Source organism: Protopterus annectens, chromosome 14.part0 (genome assembly GCF_019279795.1).
Source record: "Protopterus annectens isolate FY-2018-M chromosome 14.part0, PAN1.0, whole genome shotgun sequence".
Classification (NCBI taxonomy): domain Eukaryota; kingdom Metazoa; phylum Chordata; order Ceratodontiformes; family Protopteridae; genus Protopterus; species Protopterus annectens.
The window spans coordinates 572,747,369-572,770,187 of NC_056748.1; positions in this window are offsets into that span (position 1 = coordinate 572,747,369).

Here is a 22,819-nt window from a genome sequence, read left to right on the forward strand (position 1 = left end):
TATATATATATATATATATACACACACACACACACACACACACACACACACACACACACACACACACACACACACACACACACACATATATATATATATATATATGGGTCCCCTTCACATGGGCAACATTTCAGAATGTCGAAGACCATGTGGACGAGACCATATGATCGACATTCGAAATGTTGACCATGTGGAACCAGCATCTCCATACAGTGCAGAATGGAAAGATTGCCATCTTCTGTACTGTAATGTGATCTCAGAGTTGGTATATTTAAGTTCCAATGGGTGTGGCCGGCAGAGACGGGGGTGCAGGGGGTGTAGCCCCCCTGCTAGCAGCGTGAAGGTAAGTTTTTATTTTATTTTTTGTTTTTTTTATTCCACGGTCAACATTTCGAATGCGGACCATATGGTCTTGGCCATATGGTCTTCGACATTCTGAAATGTCAACCATGTGAAGTAGATCCATATGTACAAGATCAAAGTTGCAGAAAATAACTTCTTATGTTCAAGACCATATGACTGACTTTCCAAAATGTTGAAGAGTTTGCATGGAGATTGCAGTACAGTGAGGACTGGGGAATTTAACCTTTTCCCTACTGTAGTGCGATATCGAAGTTGGTATATAATATGCTGGGTGTGTGGGGGTGCAGAGGGCTCCCCCCCGCAACAATGTAAATTTTTTGTTGTTTAGTCTTGTTTAGTGTTTCTGAAAGTCGATCACATGGACTCAACCATATGAAGATTGGCTTTCTGAAACTTTAGTTTTGTCTCATAGATACCCACACATACATGTGCAATTGCAAACACACACATACATATGTCTCTCTCTATATATATATATATATATATATATATATATATATATATATATATACATAGAGAAAGAGAGAGGAGTAATGAATGTTAAAATCAATAGTATACTGCAAGGCACTACATATTTGTGGTATATAATAGGTGTTCACCTATAGTTAGCACTTACTTTTTCTCAATAAAAAGCTCACACTGTTTCTTAATAAAGATGAAAGCATTTACTCTTTCTTAATAAAGTCTCATTCACTGCTGAAGTGAGGGAATAATCCTCTTCTTTTATGGTTTGTGCCTGTAGGCAGGTATTTAAGTTTGTATTCACTGCCAGTGAATTTTCTAATAGCGCTTGTCAGCATTCACTGTACTTGAGATTATTCCTTGCTTCTGCAGTTTTGCAATAATGTGTGATGTTTTTTACGTGTAAGTTGGTAGGTGTAGTGAGTGAAGTGTCTCATGTCTGTGACATGTCCAGAGGAGCTCCTGCATTTAAAAGCATAATGGTAAATGTAAATGTAGTATTGTTACAGCTTTACTAATAAGCAGTATAGCATTGCAGTTGGCTGCGGCATCTGCACTGAGGCTGGTGTTATTATTCTCTACTGAAGCTGCTATTAAGCTACTTATGATGACACATCGCTGATACAGTAGATGCATCTGTGCCTACAGTTGCTTGTAAAAGGGTAGGTTACTTAATTTAGCATGAATGTCAGTAATGTATTGGGTTGGTGTTCAGTTGTAGCAAGATATTTATGTTAAATTGTGATGCACAATACTGTACATTCACGATGATTGCAGTATTTATATATATATATATATATTTATATATATATATATATATATATATATATATATATATAAAATTCCATCATACTATTACCCATCGAATCACAACACATTGAAAAATCTGTCAGCAAAATACATCAAAGCAAATCTCAATGATGGGTTTAAATGTGAGTTCAGTAGGTGGGGTATGTTTGCCTACTGTATTACAAGCTGTTGATTTACAATAATTCATCAACTTTTGACTTATATCCCAGTACTCAGTTGAAGTTTGCTCGACCACCTGACGTGCTCACATATATACATACAGACATGTAAGCTTTTTATTTAAATACAGAATTGCATAAGCTGCTCTTTCCTTCTTTTACACTGTTTTCTCATACAGCAACATGTAATAGGCAAGAAAAGGTCAAACTAATGACTGCTTTCTAAAACAGAGATCTTCACTTATGGAATTTTATTCTTATTAATATTTATTGTTTCCTGTGTGTATGCCATAGAGCTTGTGAGGGTGTAGTTTAGGTTCTTTCTTATAATTACTTGCTGTAAGTAGCAGCCTTAGTGCAGTCTGATTTTCAAATGAATGTATAGCATATTCAAGTGTAAGCTGCTTTTTTGACCATTACATTATATTCCATTCTGCCTTCTGTGTTTTCACCGTTATTTTTAACACTAACTGACCTTGGGTTACATTTGTGACTAGCTTGCACAAACAGCAGGAGATCAGCATGGTAAAGAGTCAGTCTGCAACATGCAGAAAGATAAACAGACTGTATGGCTCATCCACTATGTAGCTCCCCATTACGTAACATGTCCACCTGGTGAACTTAGCCAGATGGTACCCATACAAGTAATACATCGATCCCTGCATATGAGTACAAGTCATTATACAAAGGTAGCAGTCAGTACTGCAAGGGGATTTCAGGACTATGAATGTCATTATGGACAAATGAAATGTCAATCATCCTTGTTCTTCCTCATTTGCATATACAATAGTACACTGTATACCAAATGGTGGTGACTGTGAAATGTAACCTACAGGTTCAATAAATGCTAAGAATTTATAACATTGACATTCACTACCTATATAAGAGAAAACACTATACCGGGTACCACACAATAACGTCTTTATTTAAACAAAGTAAAAAGGAGAGGTGAGCACTTTCGCAACCTTTGTTGCTTCATCAGACAAAGAATTAACTGTTCAACTGCTTGTTTTATATCACTCTCAGTCAAAAATTTTTTTCCAATTAGTGACATCATACAACTTTTGAAAATTTAAAGGCATATATGACAAGAATATTGTAAAATACGCATGTGAATATAAAATATATATACAAAAATGTAAAGTATGTTCATATTTATGCATATCTGATTTTAAAACAGTTAAATAATCTCATTAAAAATGCATATATATAAAAATGCATATAAATAAAAATGCATAGTATATTCATATTTATGCATATCTAATTTAAAACAATTAAATAATCTCATAAAATGCATATATATAATATATATTTAAAAAGAATGCATAATACAAAATATATAATAAAAGAAATATATGTATATATATATATATTTATTTTATGCAAAAAATTAATTGTGTTGAAGACGTCTAGCTTTAAGAAATGGAACCAGTGATGTACAACCATTTAAGCCTGGATATCTATCAGCATTGAGCTTGATAATCCATCTTTGTTCTCGGCTCTCTGTGAAATTTTCTATATCTCCTCCCCTCACATTTCTATGTATATGTTGTAAAACAAAGAACTTGAAAGAGTGTGAAGGGTCAGTGTTTAAAACATGTTGAGCAAGCGCACTAGTAGTTTTGTTATTTCTGATGTCTCTTATGTGTTCCAATATTCTATCCTTTAAGTTTCTATTTGTTTTTCCTATATAGAAGGCATGACATATTTGGCAGAAACAAAAATAAATAACATCTGTGGTTTTACAGTCTGCATATGAATGAGAGTATAGTGTAAAATTTCTAACAGGATGAATATATGGTGTAGTACTATGAATATGTGTACAAGCAGTACAAGACCTACAAGGAAAAGTACCTTTGCGTCTGGAATTATAGGTAGTTTTTTTGACGTCTTTATTACACAATTGTTGTTTTAATGTTAGATTATTTCTGAAACTGAAGCTAGGTGCATTACCAATGAAAGAATGTAAACAAGGAATCTCATGTAAAATGTGCCAATGTTGTTTAATAATATTTGTATACTGATTGACTAGTGCGCTTGCTCAACATGTTTTAAACACTGACCCTTCACACTCTTTCAAGTTCTTTGTTTTACAACATATACATAGAAATGTGAGGGGAGGAGATATAGAAAATTTCACAGAGAGCCGAGAACAAAGATGGATTATCAAGCTCAATGCTGATAGATATCCAGGCTTAAATGGTTGTACATCACTGGTTCCATTTCTTAAAGCTAGACGTCTTCAACACAATTAATTTTTTGCATAAAATAAAAATATATATATACATATATTTCTTTTATTATATATTTTGTATTATGCATTCTTTTTAAATATATATTATATATATATGCATTTTATGAGATTATTTAATTGTTTTAAATTAGATATGCATAAATATGAATATACTATGCATTTTTATATATATGTATTTTTAATGAGATTATTTAACTGTTTTAAAATCAGATATGCATAAATATGAACATACTTTACATTTTTGTATATATATTTTATATTCACATGCGTATTTTACAATATTCTTGTCATATATGCCTTTAAATTTTCAAAAGTTGTATGATGTCACTAATTGGAAAAAAATTTTTGACTGAGAGTGATATAAAACAAGCAGTTGAACAGTTAATTCTTTGTCTGATGAAGCAACGAAGGTTGCAAAAGCGCTCACCTCTCCTTTTTACTTTGTTTAAATAAAGACGTTATTGTGTGGTACCCGGTATAGTGTTTTCTCTCATATACTTCTCTTTTTTATATACTGGGTTTTACCTGTATAGCCGTTTTGCTTTTCGTTTATTAGACATTCACTACCTCCTGACTAGACTTGAGGTGATCGTACTTGACCACAAGACACAAAGGGATAAAGTCCTTACTGCAACCCATTTGACCTCTAGTCAGCTAGCATCTTGGGCATGGCAAGGACCTAATAGTGAAGGGTGAGTATGAGCAGTCAATACTTGTTTGTACTTCCCAGTGGAAGGATAGTAACTCAACTCACTGCACTCAGGACAACTGCAGGAAGGATTTGTATCACCTACAGCAAGACACCAAGCATGTACTCACTCCAAAGCAGTGTACTACTTGTCCAAGATAATAGTGATGTGTACTTGTATGCATATCCTTACTGGATAGTCACATTAATAGTAGCACACATGTCATCAGGGTATGGGTTAGGATAATCTACAGGACATGCAGAGTGTAACATCTCTTTCTGACCTCTGAGAAAGAAAGACTGAAGAGCATGATAGGATTCGTCAGTCAGGGAAGAAAAAGAACTGAGAAACAATAAGAGTTTAAAAGTTGTACAGCTGCAAAAGCTTATTTTACCAGGTAGTTTCTAAAGCTATCTTGAACCATCAGCAAAGCAAGCTCCACACGTATGGCAGATGCAACAGACCAAAACACAGCATTCAAATGAAAAAATGGCCAGCACCAAAGATATGAAGAAGACGTATTTTATTGTGGCAAAACCATATGGGTATAATGCAGAAGCACTAAACCCAAAAGATTCAGACCGGTTTCGGCAATAATTTGCCTTCCTCAGTGATAACAACAAATGCAATGAATAAACAGAATTATATATCCTGAATCACAAACATCTTATGAGTCTATTGGTTAATTACAAATGGTCATTAGGACCTGGGGAAAACAATCCAACCAATCTAATAATCTAACTTCTCTCTTTCTGGTTGAATAAAATATGCCACCTTAACTTATTAATCTTGTCCCCCATTATTCTATCAATAATAACAAATTTAAATTGTGCAGCACTATGTTTTACAGAATGCTTATAAAGAGCAATAGAAGCCCTCTTGTTCCTGATAACACTCATATGTTCAGATATACAGATATGCAGGGATCTTGAGGTTTGGCCAGTATAAAAAGCAAAACATGAACAAGTCACCAAATAAATAAGTGACTACAATTAGCAAAAAATCTGATATCATATACTATGCCTGTATTTTGGCTTGTAAATTGTTTGGACTTCATCATATATTTACAATAGGTGCAATGTCCACAAGGGACACAACCAATCAATTGATCCCCAGTCATAGTTAATTGCTGACTAGTTTCTAAAGCTAACTGTAAACACCACAATTACTGAGTTAGACAAAATGGTATATAGAAAGTTCATTCTTAATGTTTAAAATGTGTTGCCTATCAATATCATTCTTTTTATCCATGTTTTGATATCTGGGTTCAAATTCTGTTGTTTTGCCTATGGTTTCATTGACATGTACTTCATCTTGTTTCTGAAATATCTGGTATACACTAGCTTTTGAAATCAGCCCCAAATCTAATTAGTTTTCCTTCTGCACAGTAGTATATCTCCTTACTAATAAACCGGTCCTCATAACCTCAGCATCTTAAAACAGGTGTCTATTTTCTTGTTACACAGATTTCAGACTTTTTTCTGCAAAAAATAAGGACTTATTTGCATGATTCTGCAGTGAATAAAAATATTAATAAATTAATTTCTACTGAAAAGCTGTTTAGTGGAATCGTACTTTCTTTTCCAAGACTTATGTTTTTAAATATTAATAAACATGTCATAACATATATAATTACATGTTATTACTTATTAATGGATATGACACTATGAATTCAATCATAGGTGACAGGCTGAAAAAGATTATTCATCTCCTGTCCAATGAGATGGTATGGTTTTTTGTTCTAGATTGATACTGAATGCATTAGTCTCCAGTGAGAGGAATTATACGTATGTTTCTTGATTTGCTATTTTGTATACCTTTGAACCATGTAAACCCACTAGGCACAATCCCCATTTCAGCACTGAACTAGGAGTACTGCCTGGTTAAATGACTTGCTTAGTGCCATGTAACTGAAGTGGCCCTGGGGTGACACAATTCTGTACTGATTAGCATGGCCGCCTCACAGGCCATGGTTCATTTGCATATTTGACTGCTTGCTATGGTGCCTTCTGTGTGGCATTGGCATGTCATCCCTTGTGTCTATATGTGTTTCACTTGTGTCTTTTGTTTCCTGCCATCCCACACACATGCAAAATGCTGAAATGACAATTTTTTAAATTGCCCAGAGGCATATGTTTACAGTGTATGAGTGGAAGGATGTGTGTTTTTGAGTGTGTGTGTGTTTTGCCAGTGGTTTCACTGACATATGCATTTGTCTGTCTGTTTGTGCATGTCATACATTCATACATCTCAACCTGCAGACATGAGAGGAACAAAGTCCGCTGAAAAGTAGGTACATGTAGCCAAAAATATGGACATCTAATTAGCACAAAATTTCAATACCAAATAACACATCACTCTTCCTGCTTCCAGTAGGAATGTGAGATACTACTCAAAGTTATGATTAAAAACAGAGTGTGACAAAACTGAAGGAAAAACTATAATCACATTGTCAAAGAAGCAGTGCAAAATCTATAGAGATTAGTAAGCTGCATTGCAAAATTTACCTCACAAGGTCATTTCCATTTGCTTTTGAAAAAGGGACACATGTGTGTCTTCTTTCTTGAAATTATCAGTGTCACTAATATATTGGTCATGTAGTGTGGTTTTGTGTGTACTAGATGATTTCAAAAATAACATGTGATGAGGGGGATTCAAAAAATTATATAAAATTGGAAAATCAGCCTGTGGTGCAGTGGTTACCACTGTCACCTCATAGCAGGAGGTTCTCCAGTTCATTTCGCATCTGGGGTGCCTTCTTTACAGAGTCTGCATGTCCTCCCTGTATTCATGTGGATTTCCTCCAGGTACTCTGGTTTCATCCTACATTCCAAAGACATGCATCTGCAGCATTTCTCCCCAGGCCTCCCCAGAAAATGGACTCTGTCCCAGTCGGACTTTCCTAGTAAACAAATGTTAAATAAATAAATAGGCACATGTCTGCAGAAAGAGTAACATCGTGTGCAGGAGTAAATTGGGCCTGAAAATAGGAAAGATCCTCTAAAATAGGGAAAGTTAAAAGGTGTAGTGTATGCATTTATATCTCTTAGTTAACTGGCACCTCAGTCAGTTCTCTGCCTTGTGTTTGGTAACTGCTGAGATAGGATCCATCCCCCCGATGACCCTGAATAGTGTAAATTGGTATCCCAAAATGAATGAATGAACTGGCCCAATAATATATATGTTGTTATGTGTTAATTTTTTATGCATTCTATAAGATAACATATCCATACTTAAATGTAATAATCATTTACAAAGTCCCTAACCTAAACTCTGGTAACTAAAAAAAAATGCTAGCATTAACATAGAAAAATCCCTAAATCCCTAGGTAAAATATGTTGGCACACAGACAGCCACTGTGTCTCATGCCTTTATTAATGAGACCGTTATCTGGGATGTCAGTGACGTCTCCAGTCATTTCTGCAGTTACCTCCTACTGCGCCTCTAGGCGTCAAATATTGCCTGTTCATATTTGCATTAATAATTCCAAAACCATGATACATACAAGGTATCAGAATATTTTATCTTTAAACATACATGATGGCAAACACAATTGCATTGATATATGACCTCTGTCAATTAGTATTTGTTAGAATTTTAAGGTGATAAGTTCATTTTTAAAAGGCTGAAGCCACACCCACTAGGAGTTAAAGGTACACCATCAAAGGAGCTCTACTGGCGGTAATGAGTTAAAGTATACTGTCAGGATCAGCTGACAATGGCTGATATATGCCATGCTTAATCTTGTTTTTTTGCTGTGATTAGATGTAGAGATGAAGAGAAGAAACAATAAAAACAATTTACTAATCTTTTTTGCAACTGGACAGATCGTTGAGAGTTATATATCATATATAGGAAATAGATACTGTATTAAAAATTACAGTCTTATTGCATGGATTGCAAAATTAAGGAGTCTTGATAACAGTGAAAGATTTTACTAACATTCTTTAATTCATTTATTCACTCATTCATTCTCTGATTACCCACATAATCCATTTAAGAGTCACATGTAGCCTGAAGCCCATCCGTGCACTCACTGAGTACAAAGCAGAGGAAATTATCTCAGATGAAATGTTAGCTCACTGTAGGATTTTTATTAACACTTCCTGCAAAATTACACAGTTTACTGAGTGGAAGAGAAACCCTAAACATCAGAAAAAAATGATTCCTCTTCCTTTTGCATTATTTTTATCTTGTCTGTTTTGTGTATCTGTTTACATTTGAGACTTATAACGTGTACCTTAGTATGTACATTACAGGAAACAGTGGTATCATTTAAGACTTATAACATGTACCATAAGATATACTTTACAGCAAACAGTGGTATCATTTAAGACTTATAACATGTACCATAAGATATACTTTACAGCAAACAGTGGTATCATCTACTACCATGGATACACATTTACATATCCTATTGGTATTTTGTACCAGGAATTTGGCTTTGGTATAGCAAAGCCTTCGTCTGTGAGAATATACCACCAATGTATATACTTGATACGTCTGTTTCTCAGATACTGTTAACTGCCTGTTACAGAACTGTAGCAAGGGATCTTATAGTAGGGCGATACATACCATTTGCAATACCCATAAAGTTATAATTGCACATGGTATGTAATAATTAGCTGGTACTGTTGGCACATGTAAGATGGCACCCTTGCCAAAACTCCTGACAGATGTTGCCTTTGTACAACTTTGCCATACTATCTTGGCTGAGAGATTTTTGCAGGGTCTTTCCTATTTATTTTCCTATTCTTTACCTTGCTTTTCCGGCCATTTTATACTACTCTATATTACTGTATGAGTCTGTAATGGTAAAGAGATAGGATTAAATTTGTACATTAACAAAGGCAATTGAGAGCACTTAAAGCAGGACAATTACATTGTAGTACAATAACAAAAATCATAAAATGAGGCTCAGCTATATATAGTCTCAAAGAACTGTTAAACAGTGGACAGTAAATTAATTTTGGGAGAACAGTTTAGCAAACTTTACAATAGGAATGAACATTTTGGAACAGGACAGAAATTTAATCTGGAGGTCCTGAGTCTGAAAAATGAAATACTTGGTAGCAATAAATATTTAAAGCAAGGGAGTATGTGCAATTCGCAGTACAGACTTTTTTGCAGATTGCTTGATGTTTTGTCATAGAATGGTATTAGATTCAGCTGTTGATATACAAGTCATGAACAAATGAAAATGTTCTATTTATTGTCACTGTGCTGTTCGCTCCCTGTCATATTATGTTGACACATTAATGCATACTTTTAAAATTATGTGCTCATTTACTGATACTTCTATAAACTGCAGTCATTATTGTGAGGACTGGACTGTTTTATTCTTCTTCATCTTAGGAGCTGAGAAAATGGAAGCACCGAACATAGCTTGCTCCCACGGTAAGTAGAGACCTAGATATCAAGAAAAGGCAAGGAATGTTAAGGGCCATCGCACTGACCTTATGAGAAGAAGAATGCATGTGGGGGGAGTTTACATTGCAGTCATGCTACTTAATATAAAGGTTATTTTCTTTTACTGTCTTCCATATTTCTGTGATGAGAAGAAAGACTAGAAAATCAGTTGACTTTTAACAAAAAGATAATGTTTTAATTTCTGAAGCAGTAGAACATGTTATAAAGACACAGAAATCTTATTTTCCACTTTAGTCTTCATAGAAAGGTTTAAGCAAACAGCAACTCTGCCTAGCAAAGCCACCCACCTGCCATCCAGATGAGAAAGAGAGACTACAGTAGCTACAGGAAGAGCCTTTCAAGCAATTCTGCCATCAAAGAAATCCTAAATTAGATTTAGTTTCCTGCCCTCTGAGTGGCTGTGTACAACATAAGGCCAGGCTGGTAAAAATAAATCTTTGATCTGTGGTATTGTGATGAAAGAAATTGGTTTCAGGTTGGAATCCTTGGGACTTTTTGTCAGTTTTACATTCTTCCCTCATATAAGCACAGCAATAAAATTTTGTATTAAGGATCGTATATATCATGTGAATGCTGTTTGACTTTTAAGGTACTATGTCATATTTTTGCATCTGTTTCTATGTAAACTATAATAAATGAGAACTCTGCCATGCTCACATTCTTATTCAATAAGATATTGAGCTACATTCCAACCATAATGTTAGACAAGTTGAAGAAAGTGAAGTGGGAGATTAGCCACAGCATATGTGCACCATTGAATTGATGCTGCAAAGATTTACACCATGCATCACAGAATGCTAAAAACAACAGGTTGTTAGGACTTAGTATCACATCTGTTGCTTTCTGGAAATGCAGATATAGCAGGGTTATAGTTCCTTCTGGCCATATTAAGCTAAGGAAACAATACACCTCTCTAACAGGTTATCTGCTTATCAGTCCAATGTCTTGCAAAAGCAGAACTCATTATTTGAAAATTCTGTTTTATTTAGTAGCTCATCATGTATGAACCTGTGCAGTTTCAGTTTCACAAAGATTTGAGTTAGAACCTCACAAGGTTTGCCTAGTTTGTCCAGATTCAGTCAGCCAGTCTGACTCTTTTGCAGGGTTGAGACTGACTGCAAAAACAGTTTTAGACTTCAAAATAGTAGTGAATTTTCAGATGGATTCAGACAGTTGATACAAAATGCAGTAAAGAAACATAGCATCTCATAAAAATGGCAGCACTGCAATGTGACTAAATCACCATGAGAGGTTGACATAAGGGTTAAGGTGATTACCTGACAGACACAAAGCCCAAGGTTTGATTCTCATGTGGAGTAATTGGCAAGGCTTAAAGTGGCCTACAAGGGCAGTTAGCCTAGTACTAATCTATGAATATCATGTTTTATAATTATTCTTTATGTTTATGTAACATTGCATGAATGAGTCTGCAGGAGAGAATGAGGGTCCTAAAGGTCTTCCTCTCAGACTGTTGTCCTAAGCATAAAATAAAGTTATGAGTGGCAAGATTGTAGATGTTATCAGGTAATGCCCATAGGTAAAGTAATCACATATATCTGCTGACCTCACAAGACCAAAATGTAGTGAAAGTTATGAAACATGAGGAGAATAAATCTAAGATGACTTCTCTGCTTAATTTAGCATTAGCATACGGCATCAAGCAGGAATGGAAATCAAACCAGAAGTAGATAAAAATCAGGCAGCAACTGAATGTGCCAAAAAACAAAAGAAAGAATATAAGTTGAAGGACTGGATGAGAAGGCAAGAAATGTGGAAAAAGCATAAATATAGTTGCAAATATAGAAAACTTCTGAAAGGACCTCATGTTGATCAGGAATGAATGCAAGAATGGTTAAGGAGAGGTGAATTCAAAATGTCAAACGTAACCAAACACAAAACCAAGAAGAGAAAGAAAATCCAAGGCAACAAGACCCGAATCTCAAAGGATGTAGTCGCAAAACCAGTAGGTTAAAACAGCTCCTTTATTAACACAAATCAAAACCAAACAATAAATCCACCAAGCACTTTCGCTCGGTTATTACCGAGCTTCTTCAGAGTTAAAATACATTGTAAGGCCATTGGCCTTTTAAATAGTGATTACAAGATCACATGGCTACCCTCATCCCATTAAAATACCACCCTTGATCAGAATTTAAAAATGCAGTGTATAAAATGTTTCATCAAAAAGTTGTGAACTCTCAATCTACAAAGCAAACTCGAAGTGTGAACCAGCCAAGTAACAACTTGTGAAATACATAATGTATTAAATTCATATAAAAAGGTAAATTTATGAGTTGGTATACACATAACATAAATAAATGAATAAATAGATAAATAAATAAATAAATATATCTAAATAAATATATATATATATATAAATAAATAAATATATATAAATATATAAATATGTAAGTAAATATATAAATATGTATATAAACATATAAGCAATCCACCTCTTTGCAAAATATAAGTAAACCTGCCTACCATGAACAAAAAACATTAAATAACAAAATCCTATTATAAGTTGATTTATAGTCGTGCTCTCCTTAATTTAAGCACACTATTAATGTTCAAAGCTTCATTCATTGCAGGGGGTCTACCTGCGTCCAATCTTAGCTGCCAAAACAGTTCCCGATATTCCAGTCTAGCTTCCCAGTTACCCCCTCGCGGGTCAGGTGTCACTTGTTCCAGGATCATGAACTTAAGTTGCATCTTCTCACATGTCTGAGAGTGCTTAAAAAAGGCATTGGTTTCTTTACCTTTACTGATGTCAACACAAGTGACACCTGACCCGCGAGGGGGTAACTGGGAAGCTAGACTGGAATATCGGGAACTGTTTTGGCAGCTAAGATTGGACGCAGGTAGACCCCCTGCAATGAATGAAGCTTTGAACATTAATAGTGTGCTTAAATTAAGGAGAGCAGGACTATAAATCAACTTATAATAGGACTTTGTTATTTAATGTTTTTTGTTCATGGTAGGCAGGTTTACTTATATTTTGCAAAGAGGTGGATTGCTTATATGTTTATACACATATTTATTTATATATTTACTTACATATTTATATATTTATATATATTTATTTATTTATATATATATTTATTTATTTAGATATATTTATTTATCTATTTATTCATTTATTTATGTTATGTGTATACCAAGTCATAAATTTACCTTTTTATATGAATTTAATACATTATGTATTTCACAAGTTATTACTTGGCTGGTTCACACTTCGAGTTTGCTTTGTAGCTTGAGAGTTCACAACTTTTTGATGAAACATTTTATACACTGCATTTTTAAAATCTGATCAAGGGTGGTATCTTAATGAGATGAGGGTAGCCATGTGACCTTGTAATCACTATTTAAAAGGCCAATGGCCTTACAATGTATTTTAACTCTGAAGAAGCTCGGTAATAACCAAGCGAAAGCGCTTGGTGGATTTATTGTTTGGTTTTGATTCGTGTTAAGGAGCTGTTTTAACCTACTGGTTTTGCGACTACATCCTTTGAGATTCGGTTCCTGTTGCCTTGGATTTTCTTTCTTTTCTTAGAGGTGAATTCAAACCAAGAGATGAAAGGTTAATATTGTCAGACCAAGATAGTGGGCTGTGTACATGCTGGTTTACAAAGTATATTGAACATGCAGGAGAAACAGTCAAATGTAGGATTTGCAAAACTAAACTGGAAACAGTCACACACCTTGTTGCTGGTTGTGACATACTAATGGCAGAAGGACTGTATACTGAAAAGGCATAATAATGTGGCAAGACTATTACACTGGGGATTGTGCAGACATTATGGTAGTGAAGTGGCTGAAAAACACTGGAAACATGAGCCACAAAGCATCATAAAAAATTATGAAGTTTATATCACATGGGATCACCCATTACCAACAGTTAAAAAGATAGATGCTAGAAAACCGGATATAGTGGTCCAAGAAAAGAAGACCAAAGTAGTATTGATCATTGAAATAGCCACACTCAGTGACTACAGTGTCTTGCATACAGAGACGCAAAGTCATAAAATATCAGGATCTGCAGGCAGAAATGAGAGCAATGTGGAAGAAAGATATCCAGACATGTCCAATAGTAGTAGGAGCAATGGAGCTTATAAAAAAGCAATCTACAATTGTATTCAGATATGTTACCAATCCATGTAACCCCATATAAATTGCAGAAGTTGAATATTTAAGCATGCTGTGAAGAGCACTTTTGGCTGACATCAAAGGCTGAAACTAATTTCATGAACTTCAGTCGTACTTTGACTTAGGAATGGGGTCCATTCCTGTCATAGTATTAGAAACCCAAAAGATTTGGAGAAATTAAAAAAAAATACAGTAATACTCCATCTGGTCAGATGATAATTTGTCATATGTATTTGCAAAGTGAATGTTAGAATTTATTGCAAAGAAGATGATAACTGAAGTACGCCAAATCTTTGCATATTAAGAGGCCAAAATTCATAATTTTTCTAGATTCTTTTATCACACATGCCATTAGTTATTATTAAGGAAGGCTTGCAGAAAGCAAAGACAACATAAGGAAGGTATTCCAGACCTGTTGAGGAGGAGATATATGGATGAAGGTTACAGTTGAAGTATAACCCTAAATTTAATATGTTGCAGTACAGACTGCCTGAATTTTATGTCAGAAATTAAATAAAATATCAAGATGAGCCATACATTTTGAGCATATATTAGTTCTATCATTTTATTAATATGTAAAACACCACCTCGCCCTTTGCTGCAGAGTGATAAAGCCATGGCTATACACCAAATAATCCATGTTCAACAAGCACAACAGGCACTGGAGAGACCAAGTGGGGGGTGTGGAAGTGCAGTAAGCCAAAGCACACCTATCCTTGGAGTAGAGGAGGCAGCTTAGCATGCTGCATTGGTGATAGCTTCCGGAATGCAGGTGAGTTGCAATAGCATTAGCAGCCTGCATGACTGCACTACGAGTGCTGTGCTGCTTTGTTGGGTGGGGGTGCATGTGCAGAAGCTTGTATGCACCTCCTAATGTTGCTATAGTGCAGCAAACAAGACTGTCATGTTGTAGGGTTACAACAGTCTGCAGGAATTACAGACTGGCCCACTCTCTACAACCAAGTCCTACCTTCACTAGAAAACAAATGAGATGCAGGATCTTACCCTTATGAAGGAAGAAATGGTTCAATTAGAAGCAGGCAGGTGGGGAGGCACTGAACTGATCATGCAAATTACAAAAAATATAAAATGTACCACAACTGTTCCTTTCATAATTGTGAGGTGTTTATAAACCATTCATATTTATTGCCTAGTTGAATATTTAAGCATGAAATACAGCATTACAATCTGATGTTGCTAAACCATATAGTACAAACTTATTAACCTGTAAGTTTCTCTTAAAATACATCTGTCCATAAATGCTGCATGTTTGAGATCCCAAAGTATTAGATTGTTGTATATACTTGAAGGAATAAAAATAGAAAGCGGATAGCTAACCTAAATAAAATGGATAAGATTAGGTAGAACAGGATCACCAAAAACAGGCCTGTGAGATAAATAGTTATGTCCACTATCAGTAAAGAAAGAAAAGTGAGCCTCACAAATTCCGAATAGGAAAATATGAGGGAAGAAGGGGGTTGGCTACAAGCCTTCCATTGAAAAAGAGATTCTAACAAAACTCCAATAAATAAGGAATAATACCCAACAGGGTAGGCATTGTTGGTAAATAATGGACCTCACAAGCAGAGGGTGTCCAAATCCATGGAAGAGCAGCCATTTTTCCATACTATCTTCTCTAGCAGGCATTACTATACTTAGAAAATGGTCTTTGGTTTTGTTTTAATGTGTTGAAGTACATTGTATTAATGTGTCTGCAGTTCTTTTTCGACATTTTGATTTTTTTGATAAAAATAGCTTGCTTTTCTGTTGTGCCATTTTTATGTCAATGATTGCCCAATTTCTTATAGTGTGTAACAGCTGAGTAAAGCGTTTCATATACTAGAAATAAAATATATCAATCTGTATTTTTTTTAAACAAAATTAATAACAATACTGTCAACATTAATTACTGTGGTTGTATAATGTAATGATACGTTTCTTGACTTATTATTTTTGAATAAATTATAACAAGGTAATCCTCCTAGGCACACCCCTTTTTTCACGCGTAAACAAGCTGCACAGTCTGGTTAAGTGACTTGCTTAGACTCGCAGATTAGGCAAAGCAGGCTGAGGCAATCAAACCATAAACTACAGGCTGTAGCTTGCTAGCAGCTCGTAATGTAGTCCTCTGCACTTAACTGCGTGATATTTTTCTTCTCTGATAGTTGGTAGAATAAAAAGATTGTTTTAAACATTTCTGCTATATTTTTATTTGTATTATTTATTTATTTATGTATATTACTCTATATACTTATTTTTGTTATGCCTTGTTTATGTCTTTTAAATGTGAGAAAAATGATTTACACTAAGCAAGGCAAAAAAAAAGCTGCTTTATGCAATCAGTTTAAAAATGTGTTCTTGTTTCCAAATTTACTGTGATTCAGACAAGCAACTGCTGCCTAGCATGTTGCAAACAGGAAACTGATACCTAATGAGGTAAACTAAATATTGGTAGCATAGTGTATTATTAACTTGTATACAGTTTTTAATGTAGCAGAAGCTTAAAAAATGTCCACAACAGGAATCATTTTGGTAGCAACTCAAAGAACTGAAAGGCACAATATACATACTAATGCTCCCGTCATATTTTTTCTTAAGATTGTATGTCTGATGTCATACTTTTATTTTTATTTAGCTGTGTTTCTGTGATTGATATTATCCATGTTTTACTACTATTTTAATATGCATTTGCATTCATTCACTGCTTTCTTTATTGGTACTACATGCTTAAATTAGGTTAATGTGGCTGACTTTCTGTTTTCTGATGTTGTGTCTTCCCTGTAAATATCCTGTATTCACCTCCTGTACCAGTTTGCATCCTGTTTGTGTGATTTATTTTTTTATTTTCATCACAGGAATTTTTTTAACATTTTTGAATATCTTGTACTGCTCTTGATCAGGTACTTATTTACATATAAGTTTATATTGATATTTCACTGTACACTATGTAATTGGTTTGTATAAGAATCTGGATTTCTGTTTTATTGTATTATTATTTTTAATATAGAGCTAGTAGTGTGTTTGAGTTTGGGTCTGTGTTTCTGCTGATTGGCTTTTTTTTATTTACTTTTAGGGGAGTTTCTATGTTTCTTCATTTATTTTTACTTAGTGGCTTTTTTAGATGGTGACAGTTTGTACTGTTAGGGTTTCCTGTGAAAGGTTCAGTGATATTTCGGAGTAACTTGTCTTTCCGAGAAGTATATTATTTCTTATAGGGTCATAGATTCATAGGTAGTTATTAGGCATGTGGCCCAGCAGACCATTGAGGATCCTATCCCAAGTTCCTAATTGCCCCAGAGTACTCTTAATTTGGCTTGCTCAGTCACAGAATAAACAAAAGTGAAGGAATCAATTTAGTGACCAAGAGGAATCAGCTTGTTAACCGTTTATAGCCTTACGGATACAGAGGGGTTTATGCAGAAGTAACAGCCCTGTTATTGCCTTAGTTTGTCTAGTCAGATTTAGAGTTCTGTTTTAGCCATTTTCGATCTGTAGCAAACAAGGAAACTGATGGAATTCCAAGCAGAATTTTCTAAGAACTGAGAGAGAAATTAGAATGCCACTGGGATAAGGGGACAAGGCCAAGATGGTGGTTTAACTGTAGCAGAATTTAGTCACTCTGTAATATCAGAACATTTTTGATAGGGTTTTTATTATCCAAGTAAGTGCTAGACATGAAGGAAAGATGTATTTTATCTCAGGATCAAATTATGTTAGTCAAGAAGTAATAATTCAAAGAAAGATTTGTTATCCATAACAGAATTACCACCAACACAAGACAATGTGGACAAAAACTTAGACCATATAATTGAGAATGGGAACAAAAAAATATAGTCCAACAACAAAATGCTCTGATATCAAGAAAAGACTGGGTGAGCAAGGAAACCACACTGAATTTTTGGTAAAAAATAAGTGACTTCTGGATATGACCTAGAAAACCAGGAAAGAAATGATGTAAGAATTTAGGTTTGTTTGACTTTCAGCTTTTCCCAGTTAGGGGTCTCCACAGCGGAACTCCGGTCCGCTCATGATTGGCAGTGGATTTTTACAGTGCCAAGTTGCCAGCCCGATGCCCAACCTTCAATGAAGGCACGTCCATTCACGCTCACACCTACCTGCATGTCTTTAACATCACTCGATCACGGGGAGGACATGCAGACTCCATACAAAAGACACTCCAGCCAAGAATCGAACAGGAGAACCTCTTGCTGTGATGCGACAACGCTAACCGCTGCACAAGGTATGCCTAATAAATGGTAGGAGAAAACATGGTGAATTTCTGCACCATCTGTATTCCAAAAGTGTTAAAGCTTCATGAGGAATTGTCATTTGGTATAAAGAAAGCTCACAGATCTCTCACAAAAAAAAAACTGCAGTTAAGAAAGGAGTCCCTTTTTGGTCTATAATTGCCAAAATCATCTCACATCTGATCAAAAGAACTTACTAATTTAGCTGGGTCAAACCTCCCCTCCTGTGAAAATTGGTAGTCCTGTCATCAGATGTGATAATGACTATTCGCAAAAAGGAAGGCACACTTTCCAATGGCAAAGTCCTGAAAAGATTTGCTATTAAGTGCCACATTTTAATTCCAGCAAGAATAAGAATCTTCATTTCAGAAGGAACAAGTACTTCTAACTCTTTATAAAATGCCATTTCCTTTTCCTTTCTTAAATATAAAATAATCAGCAGTCTTCAGGTATAAATGAACTGGGGCCATAGAATTTAAAAGAGTCATTGAGGAGCTCTGCTTCACATGAAGTGGGAGCTTATTCAAGAGGAGCAGCAATCTCTGGGAGACATAGCTGTCTCTTGCGCAAGTTGTATTAATACTGCATGCCAGGATGAAATCTCTGGAGTGAGTGACTCTTGTCCCATTTGATTTGCAAATGTGCAGCATTTCCATTAGGGCAGGGTCAGAGACTGCTCTGTAGGCCAGGCACAGGTCACCTCACAGCAACTTGTGCTAGGGCTGTGTATAATGAAAGGGCTTTCAGTCTTTCCATGTAAGTCATGTCTTGAAGGCCCTGAATTATCTTGGTTAGAAACCTCTCGTCTCTCCAGCTGCTGTAGGTGTCTGGTGAGATGCATACAAAATGGAGCATTGTACTCAATCAGTAGTCTGATAAGGGATGAGTACAGTGGAGTAATGATCTCCCTGGTCTTGGATGTGATGCCCTTATTTATGAGATGGGTAGGGTAGAATGCTTTCCTTACTAGTATGGACACATAATGATCGAATTTTAGGTTGCTATCAACTGGCTTTTGCAAGTCACTCACTACTGTGTTTGAGCTTAGGGTGGTGCTTTCTATACTGTAACTAGCAGGGGCTACTTCTCTGCCAAAGGGTATAATGAGGCATTTTGTTACGTTTATCTTCAGTCCATGGCCGTGGCACCAATTGTTTGTCTTTGTCAGTCCCTTCTGTAATTTGTTGATTGGGGGACTCTATGATTATGCCCAATTTGCAGTCATCTGCAAGCCTAGTAAGCCACAGGCCATCAACTTTAAACTGGATTTCAGAAAAATAAATTCCAAACAGTAGAGGACCTAGAGGGCCCAGTACAGATCCTTTTGGTACACCACTTGTAACTAGTCTACTGGTGGAGATGGATTCCCCAACTTTAACACTGTGCATTCTATCTGTGAACAATCTGCTACCCATCTAGTGACAAATGGATTGATGCCCAGCTGGGAGAGCTTCTTAATGATCCCTGATTGTGGGGAATTCTGTCAAACAGCTTAGCTAAATCAAGATAGGTGGTGTGTACTGATTTACCCACAACCAGGGCTTTGGGGACTTTCTCAAAGAAGTTGAGAGGTCAAGATTTTGAAGGTTGCCTATGTTCTGGTTGATAAGGTCCATGATGATTCTTTCCATGGTCTTGCAGATAAGGCTGGTCAGGTTAATGTGTCTATAGTTCCCAGGGTGAGTTGATGGACCCCCCCCCCCTTGTTCAAGGGGATAACTGTTGCTATTCTCCACTCCTCTGGCACAAAACCAGTGCTCAGTCTGCAGTTAGAGAGACAGCTAAGTTGTTCCGCAAGACCTTGTTTTGTATTGTTTAGTAGACAGCCTGGGATGTTATCTGGTCCAATAGAGGCCGTATTTTTGGCCTTGGAAGTGTTTGAATGCCCTGTTGCTTGGAGATAAACAATAGAGGACAGGTGTCAGGAATTCTATGGGGTATGGCTGGGGGTGAAACTATCACCAATTCTGACAGCCTGCTGGTTGGCAATTTTTTTCAGGTTCTATGTGAGTGCTGCCATCCACTACACATTTGGCTTACAGCTGGGTATTCCCTTTGAGGTTTTGGAGGTAACTAAAGAAAGCTTTATGATTGGCTTTAGCTAGCATGCCAGTCTTGACTTGAATCAAGTCTCATAACTTGCTTTAGAGGACTTTATAAGGTTTCTGATTTGCTTGTTTAGGCTGTGTAGGGTAGTCTTCTTTTGCTGGGTGTGTCCCTTCTTGCTCTTAGATATCAGTTTCTTTCTTTTGCCACATAACTTATTTATACTTGCAGTCCACCAGGGTGGCTTATTTTTGTAAATGACCCAGTTTTAGTCCTATAAGGTACTGCTGAAATAACACATTTGCTTAAGTGGCTATATAGGGCTTTTGTGTACTTCTCCACATGGGAGTCATTGCCTGTGTTAGCAGAGGCTTTGAAACCATTTATACCATCGCTTAGGAGGAGATAGTTTGCTATGGAGAAATTGTTTTTTTTTTGGCTCTTGTGTGGGTGTCTTGTCTGAGCTTTACTTCAAACAAGACATACTTATGGTCTGACTTAACAAGGGAGGGCAGCACACTGAGGTTAGTGCAGTAGCCCCCCCCCCCATGTTGGTAAGTACTAGGTCCATGACATTTAATCCCCTTGTTGGGGGTGCAGACTAACTGTTCCAGTGCATTTGAGTAAACAATGTCAGGAAACTCAGTGTGGTTCTGTTTGTGCTTGTGTGAACTGCAAAATCGATGGATGAGTAGTTGAAGTCTTCCCATGACCAAGATGTTTAGCTGTATACCGAGCGATTCAAACAAGTCCAGGTAAACAGTGTGTTTATCCTGGTTCATGATGTGAGACCTGTAGCTAGCTATGATGTGGCCTAAAGTTATTTGGACCTGGAGTAACTCAAGAGAGTTGTACTGCTTCACCAGTCACAAGATGTATTTGGATTTGGATTTAATGAAAATGGATACAGCTCCAACTTTGGTTCTTCCAGGCTTGTTTTGGGGCCTGAAAAAATTTGTGGAAGGCATTGTAGGCTGGGATGCTCTCTACAGCCTTTAACTAAGGCTCAGTGACTGCACAGATGTCAGCATCTTCCAAGATGAGAAGTGATTCCAGGGAGCGTAGCTTACTGTTTAGGCTCCTAGCACTATGCAGCATGACCTTCAGTCTGTCTCTAGATTATTTTGCTTTGTTGGAAATTTTGTTGTTTTGACATAAGCTAAAAAGGCTCTATATGGGAGGCAAGCATTTTTGCCAATATCCTAAAGACTTGAGGAGACAGGTGAAGGCCATCTCTGGTGAAACATCAAGGTCTGTCAACCATGTTTCCCCAACCTGACATATACTGGATCCCCTTGGAGTGACATCATCTGGTGTTGGCATCTCTAGAATGGCTGCTTGCTTGGATGGGCCGGGTCTCAAGCCAGTGCTGGTAAATAAATGACATACATATGTAACTTCTGGTAGTCCGAATTTGCACTTTAAAGGATTGAGCTTTAAGTTCACTTCATGTGCTCTGTCTAGAACTTTTTTAAGGTTTCTGGCATGCTCTGCTTCACCATTGCCTCCAACCAATAAATCATCTACTGTTATGGTACAAGGATAATCTGAAAAAATTTACTCCATTTCATAATGAAAGACTTCACTTGCAGAATTTATTCCAAATGCATCCTAAGAATCTATATCTGCGAAACAGGGTACTGAAAGTAGTCAGTAATGAGTATTTGCGATTAAGCATCACTTGTCAAAATGAACATTTTGTATCCAAGACAGAAAAAAAACAGTGGCATTTGGTATTAGGGCTGCAACTTCCTCAACTGTACACATAGGATGATGAAGTATCTTTAATGCTTTGTTCAAATCTCTTGAGTCAATACTTATTCTGATTTCATCTGAGCCTTTCTTGTGGGCTGCTACCATGGATGACACCTATTCAGTGGGTTCGGTAAATGGACAAATTACATCTTGCTGCATCATTTTATCCAACTGAGCTTTGACTTTATCATGCATAGCTATCTGAACTTTTCTTGCTGGTCTGACCAGTGGACTGGCCTCACGGTCTAACTTCATAGAATACACAACTGTAAGTTTGCCCAACTTGTCATCAAAAACATCAGCATACTCTGAAAAAATGCCTTCAGAAAAATTGGAACTAGGATATGTGCTTATATGATGAACTTCTTTGATAAAAGAAAGCAGATTCATTCTCAAACTGTCTCTGAGACCCAGTAATGACTGCAGATGTCTTCGGACTACATAGAATAATAAGCTGTA